The following is a 15,113-nucleotide window of genomic DNA, read 5'->3' as shown; positions in this document are numbered from 1 at the left end:
CAGAAGGTGGGAACACTCACCACTGTTGTGTCATAAAAAATCTAATGATCAATTTTGACGTTTAAAGAGTTTAGATCGATGAGTTGTTTACATCACTCAACACAAGCAGAACTGCATTACTGCATGCAGAAGACACATCGTCCACATTCAGAAGCACATCTCTGTATAGTGACTGGTCTTATGATTTAGACAGGCAAATGTTCAGCATTCAAACTACAGGTGAAGAATAGTCAAACCAGATGTTTCCCCCATTATGTCGAGATCAGCTAGTCAAGTACACACCTACACAGCATGTTAACAAACCGTGAAAAAAGCCACACAAAAAATGAATGATTGCTGGTAAGGGTTTCTATACATTAGTATTTACGAAGAGTATGTTGTGACTTACCTTAAAAATTACACGGTCCCTCGCTAATAACGCGGTTAACCTTTCACCTCACTGTTTCGCAGATTTTTTAGTGCAAGTTTGCATGCTTTTTTTTTTTTTTTTTTTTACGTCACATTGTGTCCTGCGTCCTGATTGCTGCAGACGATCTCCTCCGTGACCTCTCTCCTGTACAGTACAGAATCGCTGCATCGATCGCTAGCAGTGTGACTCTGAAGTGCAGTACTGTATGTCCACGATGTCCACGAAACGTTTTGCATCGTCAAAAAATAAAATTGGCTACTTGATTTCACCTATCGCTGGTTATTTTTAGAACATAACACCCGCGATAAACGAGGGACAGCTGAGAAATATAACATTTGAATCCCTTTTCTCTTTTGCCCTGAGGTGCAGGGAAAAAATATCAACAAGTCGATGAACATCATTTACAGATATATTGGGTAAATGCCCAAGACATCTATAGAAATGTAAATCGCCGCTTGATTCATTCATTTGCTTAACTTGTTTTGGACCATAAACCAGGCGCGAATAGGACACCAGAAACAAAGCTCCCCACAGGAGTTTCCGCACCGGAAGTAGCATATGCTAACGTGCACACAGTCAATTGGTTTGTAAAATATGGGCTCAAAATGTGGTCATAAATATTTTGTACTTGTAAAAAAGATTTGTGTGTGTAAAAAAGATTTGTATGTGTAAAAAGAATTTGTGTGTGCGTAAAAAAGATTTGTATGTGTAAAAAAGATTTGTGTGTGCGTAAAAAAGATTTGTATGTGTAAAAAACATTTGTGTGTGCGTAAAAGATTTGTATGTGTAAAAAAGATTTGTGTGTGCGTAAAAAAGATTTGTATGTGTAAAAAAGATTTGTGTGTGCGTAAAAAAGATTTGTATGTGTAAAAAACATTTGTGTGTGCGTAAAAAAGATTTATATGTACCACCACTTCCCCTGCCAGTGGCGGACCCCCTCAGACATCGGTGCGTTGGTGGTTCTTTGTGTCCGGGGATGGGCGTCCAGGTACACACCGGCTCACTCCTTGGCGGCCGCTTATCGGGGCCTGGAGCCTGGGGCTCGCTCGGGCCACTTTGGAGGTGGGGTGCCCCCGGCCTCTCGGCCTGGGGCTCGGTCACTCAGGCGCAGCTGGCTGCCGGCGGAGCTCACGGGCACGTCACTGCAACTCCCCCTGGCTTCTGCTCCGCGGCTGCTGAGTGAGCCCTCATCTGGGACTCTCCTCAGCTCTTTCCGGGACAGTGGCGCAGCTGCCCCTCTGTTGGTCTTCCTTGGTCTCTTGTGTTCTGGGGGCCTCTGGATGTCTGGAGTTTTGATCTCCTCCACACCTGCTTCACGCCCTGGAGGACGGGGCTGATATACCACAACCTTTTCTTTTCAACAGCTACTGAAAGTTAGGGGACCTAGCTGCTATCAGATATTTATATATAGAGATCCTCCAGCTTCAAACTGTATCACCCTTCAAGGACCTGCAGTTCAAAAAAGCATCCCTCCGACAGCCAAACCCATCTGTTCTCTGATTGGATTGTTACATTTGTGATTGACATGACATTGACCAATCAGATGAAAGGAAGAAAAATAGGGTCAAAATTCGTACTTGTAACTTGCAGGGGTTTTTTTTGGCTAAGTCCACACACAAATGTTTTTTACACACACAAATGTTTTTTACACATACAAATGTTTTTTACACACACAAATGTTTTTTACACATACAAATCTTTTTTACGCACACACAAATCTTTTTTACACATACAAATCTTTTTTACAAGTACAAAATATTTATGACCACATTTTGAGCCCATAGGGAGTTACTTTGTGTGTGAGAGTGTGTGTTTATAAGTAGTTTTAAACCTTGTGATCCACAAAACAGCATAACAGTAAAAGAAGAACTGACTGCGTTACAGTCTGTGCGGGAGCAGCGGCTTCACTCATGCGCGACTCATTTACTGTTTGGACGCATAGGTGTGAACGTCTCCTGCCCTGATAGCAGCTGGGGAAGGACTATCCTCCGCCTGTGAGCGCTTTGGCACGAGTGAGGTGCCCACGGCAGCACCACTGCTTGTTGAGAGTAAGAGCGATACGCGTTTTCACGTCAAAAAGTTGTCATAAATAAGTCTCCAATAATACCAGAAAAAGTTGCCAGAACAGTCGCTAAGGGGGTCTGAAAACTCGGTAAATATAGCGACAAAGTCACTAAATTGGCAACACTGAGCAGAGGAAAAGAGAGAGAAAGGTAACAACAAGATGGACACAGCAGCTATCAAAGAGGAGCTGGTTGGTAAAAAGAGACATTTGGAGAGTACTATTTTAGTGCTGTCAACGTGACGTTAACGCCATAACTGCATTAATGGGGCAAATCTCTGTTAACAAGTTAGAGCGGATCGCCCCGTGCGTCTGTGCGACGTCACACAGGCTGTGTAATGTCATTGCTCTTGCTATCTTTAACGAAGACAGCAAAGAAACGCATATTCAAAAACAATGGCAACTAACACAAAAGACAAGAAAGACAAAAGACACAATTACAAATTGTTGCTGCTTTTATGCATGGAAGACCAAGTTAAGCAGGTGATAATAAAATCAGGCAAAGTTATCTGGCGGGAAGGAGTTGAAGCCATCTCCAAGAGGCTTGCCAACAAAATCTGGGTTGATATCAAGGATCAATTTGATGAAATCCCCTTAAACCAGTTCAAAACACTCGAAAGGATGCATGAGCTCCATGAGATTTTTTTCACATTTCTGTTAAAAAAGTGGAATAGTGCAGAAACAGTTCTGCTAATGATGGAATTAAATCTACCACTCATTGACAACATAATAACTCTAACTTTCATTGAAGAGGCAGCCAAACTAAAAAAGAGAGCACAAAGAAATGCATGTTCAAAATCAACCACTACTAACACAAGTAGGAGTGATCTAGGAATTACAAAACACATAAAAGAAAAAATGAAAAACAATCTACAGATTGTTTGGGAAAGTGTATGAAAAACCCAGTTATTCAAGTGGTAAGAATATCAGGCGAAGTCATCAGTCCGGAAGAAGTTGAAGCCATCTGAAGGAGACTTATCATCAAAATCTTGATTCAAATCGAGGATCAATTTGATGAAATCCCCTTAAACAAGTCAAAAAACCTCCACAAGATGATTTTCAAAGCCCTATTTTAAAAGTGGAATAGTGCAGAAACAGTTCTGCTAATGATGGCATTAATTCTCCCACTCATCGATAACATAATAGCTGCAACGTTCATAGAGGAAGCAGCCAAACCACCCAAGAGGCCAAGCTGAATACGTCAGTTTTTCTCATCCATAGCCCGACTGTTTTGTTGCTGTCTGTGCTGCATGCAGGATCCCGACACAGTTGACTCTGACGAGGACGAACAAATCAGTGTGCCAGTTCTTATTTCAGAACCCAACTCCTCTCTGTTCCGCATGCAAAATTCCAACACACTTGACTCAAGAATGGAAGATCAAATCAGTGTGCCAGCTGTTAATTTAAAACCTAACAAGAAAGAAAGAAATTTTTGCATTTGTGAATGCTGTAACTGCAACATTGAATTCAGCTTTCCTATCAAGATCCCATGCTGTATAAGCTAATGGAAGCAGAGAAAGAAAAATACAATTTTCAGTGGAAAAATGTATGGAAAAACTGTGCCAGCAGATAATAAGGTCTCTTTAATGTAGGGAAATTGTGATATCGGTGGAAAACAATCTTAAAAACTAATTGGAGACCTTAAATGAACTAGTTTAAAAATATAAACTCTATAATCGATGGATTCATTTCTGAAAACCCATGAACTAACTGAGAAGCCGTTCAGCAGTAGTGATGACTAAATTGTCATCTTGATTTTTTTCAAATCCTAAAGCAATCTAGTCTGGCCTCAGAATTAACATCTGATGTATATTTTGTTCAAAAACTATTTAATTAGACTTTAATTAGACTTAGAAATACTCTTCATCTTGTCTCCTCATATTATCGTTACCATCCTCCCCCCCCCCACCGGCCACGGCAGATGACCGTCGCTTCCTGAGCCTACTTCTGCTGGAGGTTTTCCTCCCTACTGTCCCCTAGTGCTTGCTCATAAGGAATTAATAACTTATCTGGGTTTTCTGTAGGGTCTTTATCTTACAGTATGAAGCAAATTGAGGAGACTGTTTGATGCTATATTAAAAATCTGAAATTCAACTGAATCTGTAATATATATGCAATATAGCATCATATCGCCATAAAATCAACAACTAAAAAATAAACAAAATAAAAATGAAGACCTAAATTAAAAACAGTTTGTGATTTGTCTTGTGCTTTCAAACATACGTGTTTTGGAGTTTTTACGTGGTTTGGAGTTTTTAAGTGCTTCGCAGTTTGTATGTGCTTTGGGGTTTTTACGTGTTTTGGATTTTTTCGTGTTTTGGAGTTTTCGTGTTTTGGAGTTTTTGAGTGCTTTGGGGTTTGTACGTGTTTTGGAGTTTTTACATGTTTTGGAGTTTGTACATGTTTTGGAGTTTTTACGTGTTTTGGAGTTTTTAAGTGCTTCGCAGTTTATATGTGCTTTGGAGTTTGTACGTGCTATGGAGTTTTTACGGATTTTTTCGTGTTTTGGGGTTTTTAAGTGCTTTGGAGTTTTTCGTGTTTTGGAGTTTTTAAGTGCTTTGGAGTTTGTACATGTTTTGGAGTTTTTCGTGTTTTGGGGTTTTTAAGTGCTTTGGAGTTTGTACATGTTTTGGAGTTTTTACGTGTTTTGGAGTTTTTAAGTGCTTTGGAGTTTGTACATGTTTTGGAGTTTTTCGTGTTTTGGGGTTTTTAAGTGCTTTGGAGTTTGTACATGTTTTGGAGTTTTTACGTGTTTTGGAGTTTTTAAGTGCTTTGGAGTTTGTACATGTTTTGGAGTTTTTACATGTTTTGGAGTTTTTAAGTGCTTCGCAGTTTGTACGTGCTATGGAGTTTTTATGTGTTTTGGATTTTTTCGTGTTTTGAAGATTTTAAGTGCTTAGCAGTTTGTACGTACTTTGTCTCTAGAGGCCATTGTAAATATACTTTTATTTATTCACTCCACATAAAATGTAATAAATAAATCATATAATACGAAAACCAACTATTTACATTTCAACTTTTAACTATTTAAATTTTCAGCCTTTTCTTTTTAAACAAATTCAAGTGAAACAACACAAAACACTGCAAACCACAACACAATTAAATATAAATTAAAATATGAAACCAAAAAGAAGGTGCACATTCTCTGTCATATAGGCCTGCATGCAACCGACACATCACTATAGCACAGGAACAGAGCGGAGGAAAAGAGAGAGAAAGAGACAAGGTAACGACAAGATGGACACAGCAGCTATCAAAGAAGAGTTGGTTGGTAAAAAGAAACATTTGGAGAGTACTATTTTAGTGCTGTCAGCGTGACGTTAACGCCATAACTGCATTAATGCGGCAAATCTCTGTTAACGAGTTACCGTGTGGGCCTGTGTGACGGCACACAGTAGTGATGTGTCGGTCGCAAATGGCTCTTATGCTGGGCTTACACTGTGCGATTTTTGGCCCATTTTGAGCCAATTTTTGAGTCGTGCGACCGTTTTGGGGATTGGCCCGATTTTGGCCTTCATCGTGCATCGTATAGTATACGTGGGGTAACGAGACGCGATTAACACCTCACGACCAGCTCCCGATCATCAATCGCTTGGTCGTGAGGGTGTCACCGCAGTTTGTCACACTGCGCACGCGCAAACACAAATGTCAGCGAAAAAGACGGCGCAGCACGGCAGTGCAGCGTGTGATCTGGACACAAGCGATGGAGGAACAAATTGTAGAACTTTGGAAAGCTCATCCGAGCCTTTTCGATGTGGCCTCACAAAATTATCACAACCACAACAACCGTGAAAATAGTTGGAACTACACTGCTGCTCAATCACAGCTGCCTGATCAATGTTTTTCTTTAGCAATTTAGCAAAGTTGATGGTGGTGGTGTGCGTGTCTGTGTGAGTGAAAGACAGAGAGGGAGAGCGAGCGACAGAATTTCTGTTATAACCTTCATTTTATGTACGCACAGTGTGAGCACTCAGGTCGCATCAGAGCATCGGGCCGTATGGTGTGAGACCCTGCATCGTGACCTATGAACTTCTAACCCCTGCGAGTCAACCGTATAGTTTGAGCAGGAGCTGAATCGCGCGACTGAAAAAAATCGCACAGTGTCTGCCCAGCATTAGAGTCGGATCTTTGAGGTGAACGACGCGAGCCGACTCCTTATCGTGAGCCGTTGGGTTTTCTTTTCCTTTCTCTCACCCTCTCCCTTGCACTTTTTTTCCGCTTCACTCCGCGCTGGGATGAGGGGGGAGGGGCGGTAGTTACACTCCCAGTAGCACAGGAACAGAGCGAGAGGGAGAGAGAAAGAGAGCCAGGGACAACAACGTCACATTAGAAAGGTAGTGTAATCATCCACAACTATTTTCAGTTGTAGACGTTAAAGGATTCAGAAAGTTTATTCATGCAGGCATGACAGAGAATATGCATCTTCTTTTTGTTTTCATATTTCAATTTATATTTAATTTTGTTGTGGTTTGCAGTGTTTTGTGTTGTTTCACTTCAAATTTGTTTAAAAGAAAAAAGCTGAAAATTTAAATAGTTAAAAGTTGAAATGTGAACAGTTGATTTTAGTATTATATGATTTATTTATTACATTTTATGTGGAGTGAATAAATAGAAGTATATTTACGGTGGCCCCTAGAGACAAAGCACGTACAAACTCCGAAGCACGTACAAACTCCAAAACACGTAAAAACTCCAAAACACGTACAAAAGAAGTACGGAAGAACAGAAGTGCTCCAGGATGCTAGAGGCAGTGTTAAGCTTTTACCTCGTGGCTACACAAGCCAGGAAGTACCAACGACCGGATTTGGTGTGTAGTTGTATTTTGTAAATGAACATTTCTTTTTTAATTATATTAATATATATGAATGCTTGTGTATAAATACACAAACAATACACATATGCTTTCAATTGTGTAATTTAAGTGATCTAGGTAGCTCTGTTAAGTTCAGTTAACGCTAGAAATGTGTTTTGGAGTTTGCACGTGCTTTGGACTTTGTGCATGCTTTGTCTCTAGGGGCCATAGTCTCATATATAAACATATATAAATAAAACCACTTTTTTTTTACATTAGTAATTCATTTTGTGCTTAATTTTATATTATTGTTAATAATAAATTAATTAAAGCAACAAAACAACCTGAAGAGCCGGTTGGGAGCCAAAAGAGCCGGCTCTTTTTCGTGAGCCACTGACCCCCACAGGCATACACGATCCACACTACCATACACTGACACACAGTGACTTGGCGTTAAACTCAATGATCCCGCGTCGGTGGGAGCGCCATCACTCTCCTAAATAGCTCCCCCGACGAGCCCTGATCAGCAGCAGGTGTTTGGCAAGGACTTCAGGTGTGGCCGGTCCTTCAGCAGAGCCACACCCACCAGGCCTGAAGGTGCCTGTAACTTGGCCAACAGAACACAGCTGCACACATATACACACACACACCTGCCTACATACAAATGTGGACACAGAACAGTAGCAGTGCAGAAGACACACACATGAAATAATAATAGTTCAGACTGCTCACGGACCCCGTGACAGAAGAATATTTCTAAGTCTAATTAAAGTCTAATTAAATAGTTTTCAAATAAAATATACATCAGATGTTAATTCTGAGGCCAGACTAGATTGCTTTAAGATTTGAAAAAAATCAAGATGACAATTTAGTCATCACTACTGCCTTTGAAGTGACAGCTGAATGGCTTCTTTTAAGCTTTTAACAATGCTAAAAAAAAAAAACCTACCATATTTGGCTTTCTTGGAGACACCAAGATTAATTGTTAGGCACTTCAGAATAGCGTTGTCAAAAGAGGAATCTTCTGATATCAGTACAGAGAAGAAATGGTCTGGAGATCCAAACTCCTTGATAAGGCCTTTAGCAGTGGCCTTTGTTATTTTATACATATTATTTTTAAGAATTTTCAGGGATTTAGGACATCTCACTTCAGAATGGACCAACTCGGTCAGATAATTGATAGCAGTTTCTATTTCTTTTAGATCTAGAAGCTTTTTGGTATTCCTGTGGGTTTTTCTGTAGATTATCATTAATAGAATATGACTAAAATCTTTGGCAATTTCCTTAGCATCTGGTGACACTAACTTTTCTGACAGTTCTTCCTCTAGGTTTTCAGAGGTTTGCGGCTGACTTTGACCCTCTGTGGGTTGAATGTGAGAGATGCCTGCTTATTGCCTGTTTTTGAAACTTGGTTCCAGTTCTACTGCACTCACATAGAGGACTGCTTGATTTGTGAGATCAGTATCCGGACTTGGCTGTGATGTAGACAGTCTGTCGCTTGTTTCATTGGCATCTGATCCAGTCATATCTTCTTCCTCCGATGGGGTCAGCGCTCTTACTACATCTTCCACGGCACCAGAAATGTTGTCATTTGTAATAGTTTGCACTAAAGTTTCATTCTCCAACCAGAAAAGCATTTTTTGTAAGAACCTTTCTACTGAATCTTCTATGAGCAGATCGAGCATGTCAGAAGACGAGGGTACCTTACAGTCGCGCTGTGAAGTCTTAGAGATCTCGGATTCTGAGAGATCTTTACCCATTTGCATTGTGGGGGCTGGATATGTTGACTGGACAAGGTTGTACGCTTTATCTGTCAGCTCCCTTGAAAACATCTTGATTTCCTTACTTGTCAGATCAAGGTGTTCTGCGTGGGTTAATTTACTAAACAGTTTATTCATAACTGGCATGACTGTTCTAAATTTGAGTGGAGAATCATTTTTAACTGCGGTTTCTAAGGTTGGTGATTTTCTGGGAACTTCTGGGATTGAACCTGTGGGATTTAAGTGTAACCTTTCGCTGGCGTCAGCTCTCTCAGGGGAGTTTGCCTGTTCTCTTTGAAAGATGAAAAACCTTTTGCTTTTCTTCACCTGATTTTTTCAAATTCCTTTTTGGCAAGCCTGGAGAAGTGTTGTTTTGCTTCATCTGGTTTTGTAATTAGGGCCCATGATGCAAAAAAGTCTTTCACCATTTCGATAATTATGTTCCCATTAAAAGCAGGTTTGGGTGAGCTACACTTCTCACTTAATGTATTATCTTCCGCATCAGGATACTGAATGTTAGTAATTATCACATTTACAATGTCAGCTGGAACTTTTTCCACATCATCTTTAACTTTAACAGCTTTCTCCTCAGCTTCTGCAGATTTATCACTCTCTTTTCCCTTCATGGGTGTCGCAGTCTGGCAGAGGCGGACTGTATGTATTATGAAAAGGACCCAAAATGCGGACACCATGAAACAAAAACTTAAATATTAACAGAAAGCGAGCCGTTTATTAAGGCTGGTGAAAACATTACAAAACAAAAGGCAGAGGAGACGCTAAACAATAACCTAAACTGGGAGAGGTAAGATAACATAGAAACCCAAAACATGAACCCTAACATGGACACAAAAATACCTACAGCACAGAACCTGGAAACATGACACAAAGGACAACAGACAACCTGACAATGACACATTGAAAACAGAGGACTTAAATACACAGGAGGTGATTAGGGGAAGTGGGAACACATGGAGGAACAGCTGACTTACATGAGCCTAATGACAGGACAAGGAAAGTGAAACTAAATACAATGAACAAAGAACACACGACTCTTTCAAAATAAAACAGGAAACACGAGACAGACATGATAATACAAACTTGATAACATAAGACACGCAGCATGAAACAAAGGGTGAGGGAAATTTAAATACAGGGGAAGAAAACACAAGGAGTCTAATAACCAAATGAACTTCGCTAATCTAATGAACTTAAACATAAACAACATCCAAATAAACTAAAACTTAAAACGCTGGGTCAACAGACCCAGGAACATGACAATGGGTTGCAGTTCTATGTGACAGACCTTGTCATCTTTACTTAGTTTTGTGTCTGTACTCCATCTCATGAGAGCCATACTTACTTCTTTAATTGTTCCCATCTCAGAGAGTTTGGATTCAAGGCTCTCATCACTTGAACTAAAGGAGCTGAGTAAAGTTTGTTATTTTTCCGCTGACATCAACAGAATCAGGGTTTTCTGAGACTAGAACCTGACCCGAGTTGACTTTATTTGAGATCTCCTGCTCAACCCTTTGTGTCAGTTTCACAGATTCCTCACATTCCTCATGGGTGACATTAAGAGCGGCAGCAATGCTGGTTGAGAGAGAGTCTCCCAATATGGGGCTTATTTTTCCCTCGGCGATGCTAATGTGTGTCTAGGATGATACATCTGTCAATTGGTCCTGAACTGCTAGAAGTGAAGTTTTTATGATGCTTGCACTAACTGACTGTATAACATCAGTAATCATATCAGCAAGTGCTGCTTGGACATTGGAGTCACAGGACCCATTTTCTATCATGCCCCACTGTAATCCAGAGAGACAATCGATATTTTACCTGCTGATAGCAGGTAAAATATCCTCTGAAGTAATGGGGATATGGGTTCTAACATTGGATACTGACATTGCAAATGATTTAGTTTCACTTTGAAAAACCATTTTCTCTGAACTTTCACAATGCCTTGTTTAACTTCTATTTATGCCCTCGGATCAAAGTCACATACTGCAAGATCAAAACAGTAGAGCACTGGCCTGTGTGAAAACGCTTTGAAAGCTGCAACGGCATCAAATCAGAATCAGTTTGATGAGAAGCCCCTCACTAATAAATCATTGACACATAAACACTGTTTTAGCATCAGCGCGTTGAAGTCGGTGCTTTCAAATTTTTTAATCATACCTGTAGCCAGTTCTTTGACTCTTATGCCGTTATTTTTGTGCCACTATTCTGAGCACACGTAAAAAAATTTGAGCGCACGTAAAAAAGATTTGCAGGTGCAAGTGCTGCATTTTCAGGAGAAATTTATTTTGAGCGAAGAAAAGCTAAATTTGAGTGAACAAAATTCATTCCTGCGTGCAGAAAATGTATTTCAGTGTTTGCTATTATCCACACACACACACAATAGCAGCCCCTGTCGCTCAGTTTTTGCATTTGCGCTTGCTCGCAATGTGTTGCTTGCGCTCTCAACATTTCTGCCCGCACGCACTCAACTCTTTCTGTACACCGTTATATTTGTGCCGCAAAACCAGCCAATCACAGACTTGGATGAAAAAAAAATCTGATTGGCTGTTCTGGTCTCCAATAAGCTCGAAATTACGAAATGCAATATCCCAGAATCCATTTCGTCCAAAACTCAAACGAGGCAGTGGCGGAGGAACGCAGAGTGGCGGAGTTTGAAATATTACTCTTTCTGGGTCACAAAATAAACTTTTAAGATATTTTCATAGGAGAATGGTGCTGTGTAAACTTCAAATATCTGCTTGATTTATCAAGACATCACATATTTGCAAAAGTGCTTTAACGTTTTCGGAGACGCCTGTTACCCACCAGCTGACCAGGTAGTCACTCGGGTTAAACATAATATAAAAGGCTGAACTGACAAAACCACCACCAGGTATTATAGGAAAAACCATAAAGCCTTTGAACTAAAACAAACGCTGTTGTGACAGTGATGTACACTGTCTTGTTGGTGTATATGTATGATTTGTATCAACCTTATGTTTCCAAACCGATATCATGACCAGCAGCTTTTACGGCTGTGGCTCCAGCAAACAGCTGATAGTAGAAAGTCATATTAAAAAAATTCTTACAACAGCTTATCAAGCTTAAACGTGCTGCTGTTGTTTAGCGCAACATCCGCTGGTTTCCTGTTTCTGGTGCAAAGTGGGCGATAAACAAACAAGAGAGACGGGACTTGCGGCAGAAAAGCCGATCAGCTGATCATTGATCAGACTCACAATTGAAGTAGCAACAGGAGAGGGAGGGGAGAGAATGAGAGAAGAACAGGCAGTTGTGCGGCAAAAACACAGAATAACTCCAGCTTTGTGTCTTTTTCATTTTAGCTGAAGTACGGGACTAATCGCGTTCCTTTTCACCTCAATACATATTGTAATTGGTCCAGCCCAGAGTTGATCATGACCAATTGGCTAATTCACCAACTTTCATTGTTTATACCGTTACAAAAACAAACATAAAAATGAAAAATCACCGTCGGCCCACTGGGCAAATGCCCGGTATGCCCAATGGCCAGTCCAGCTATGCGGTCAGCTGGTGGGTAACATGCATCTCCAAGAACGTTAGAGCACTTTTGCAAATATGTGATGTCTTGTTAATTGAGCAGATATTTGAAGTTTACACAGCTATGGCATGCCAAGAGTGTCAAAATCCATTCATTAAATAATTCAGACTCAAACACATCTTCAGATGTTGAAAGGCACCAAATCTGAGTCTGGAGCCAAGCTGTGAAAAGGTTTGTTACCAGCTAAAGAACAAATGACCAATCTTTAGTTTAATTCTCCCTGAAATGTAGAGAAAAGAAAAAAGTAAGCAGAAAAGGTACATTTACTTAGTTTATTACATACAGACAAGTATTTTAATATGTTTTAAATAATTAATCTTTGAAGTATTTTAATATGTCTACCATTTGTAATCTTTAATACCACACTGATCCTGTACAAAGTATGTTATGATCTATTATAAAAGATTTATCAGGTCAAATTTAGTATGGTTTTGACAACAATTGTCACAATAAAATATGTTAATATACAATCCTTAATGTGTGTGTGTGTGTGTGTGTGTGTGTGTGTGTGTGTGTGTGTGTGTGTGTGTGTATCCGGGGGGTCAGAGGCAGTGTTCTCCCAGGGCGCCAAAAAGGCTAGGACCGCCCCTGCTCATCATGTACAAATAACTGCTCAGACTGCTTTAACATTTTAAAAATGTTCTTTCTGCTCTTGGCTCCATATGATGTCAGTGAGAGTGGATATTTCTAATATGATCATAGGGCACACAGCAATACATCTGCTGTTTAAACCTTCTGTTTTTGAGGGGCACCCAATCAGAAGAAATTTGGGATAGAGATAGAGGGAAAATATATAAATAAACTGAGGGACTGGTCTAAGCCACGTATGAGATAAATAAGGACTAGAATGATCTGTGAAATTATGCATAGCTGCTCTACAAGTCAAAGAATAACAATGTGGATTTGATAATGTACACAAACAGTCTCTGTGCAGCGCACATATCCATCCATTGTATCCATCCATCCTCTTCTGCTTATCCAATCCAAGGTTGGGGTGTGGGCCTTATCCTAGCAGGGCAAGAGGTAGGGAAAGTTCGCTAGTCTCTCACAGGGCTAACAACAGGGCTAACACAGAAGACAGATAACCCTTCACACTCACATTCACACCTACAGCCGTCTTAGACTAGACTTAGGGACAGGGGGAACATGGAAGCTCCTTACACGTGTTTTAAGCTTGTGTTTTAAAGCCCTCCAACAATTCTAAACTTTGTATCTGACATTTGTGCTGAACAAAACATCTTCCACCTCACAATCAGAGCACACTTCAGTATGGTCGATGAAATGATTTGTGAACTACACCACACAGAGTTGAGACCCAGATGACTTGCTCTGAGGTTAACACTCCACAAAATCATGAAAGACTCAAATGCATAACCGGTCCAGTTGTACACGCCATCCAAACAGGAGGCTTGTTCTTGAAGTTTCCTGCAGAAGCCTCTAATTATCTTCTCAGTGACAGCAACCAGTGTCACGAACGCTTGTTCTCACAGAAATATAAGTAGTAAGACGTGTGATGCGTGCACTCATGTGCATATATGTGTGGTACCTGGACAAGGGAGTGTTGCCTCTGACCTCTTTGCTCCCTCAGACAGACACATAAAAGTTGTCTGGAGTGTGACTTCCACCTTTTCCACATCAGTCCTCTCTCTCAGACGCCATAAAAGAGATGCTCAAAGACAAACTGTTCGAACAAATCCTTCATCACAGCTCAAGGGTGCAATCAAGTGTCACCACACAGTCAGAGGTTAAGGGTGAAGTAGGAAATAGTACCACCAAAATGTCTCCCCACCTCTATTTTTAGTCATCTTGTGGGTTAATTTGTTTTACCCAGGAGTGAGTGCAGATAATAAGGAAAATCCACAAGCAGGATACAGGGATCAGATCCTTAAATGTTTGCTTAAGGTGATCCAGTATCCAGAGCCAATTTACTTTATAAGCCATTTGCAAGTGGATTCTTCCACTCAAATTCAAGGACTGACTTCTTTGCCGTGTTTGTAAAATTACTGCGAATTACAAAAATATCACACACAGGAATATTAAGAAAATATCTGTTCACCCCCCATGTCTAACTATGGGGGGTGAACTGAAATGAATACACATCCTAAAACAGTGAGATCACCAGCACTGCCCTGATACAAAAGAAGTATTTTGTAACTGATTGTATTCATTTTATAACTCATTCTAGACTAGGTTTCATTCACACAGATATTTTGCAGGTGAAAACGTGTAATATCTATGCCCCCATAATCCTGTGCCCAGTGTGCCCATTTAGTAATGCATCAATAGGCCAAAAGGATAAATGCCTGCAGTGGAGGGTAAAACACATGCTGAGTTGTGTAAGTGAATTCACTACCTCTTTTGAGTTGCATTCATGTACCCTTATTGCATAAAATCATTGCAAATACTGAAGCACACAGAGTACTGTCAAACTAAGTTATAGATTAACGAATTAGGTATTGCTGCCTTTCATTAAAGCTTAGTTAAACATCAGCCTGTAGTTAATTTCCCACTAAATAATC

The sequence above is a fragment of the Copadichromis virginalis genome, linkage group LG6, assembly GCF_057382275.1.
Source record: "Copadichromis virginalis isolate Kocher_CV1m ecotype Utaka linkage group LG6, C_Virginalis_male_GT1.1, whole genome shotgun sequence".
NCBI lineage: Eukaryota > Metazoa > Chordata > Actinopteri > Cichliformes > Cichlidae > Copadichromis > Copadichromis virginalis.
This window is presented reverse-complemented; position numbering follows the sequence as displayed.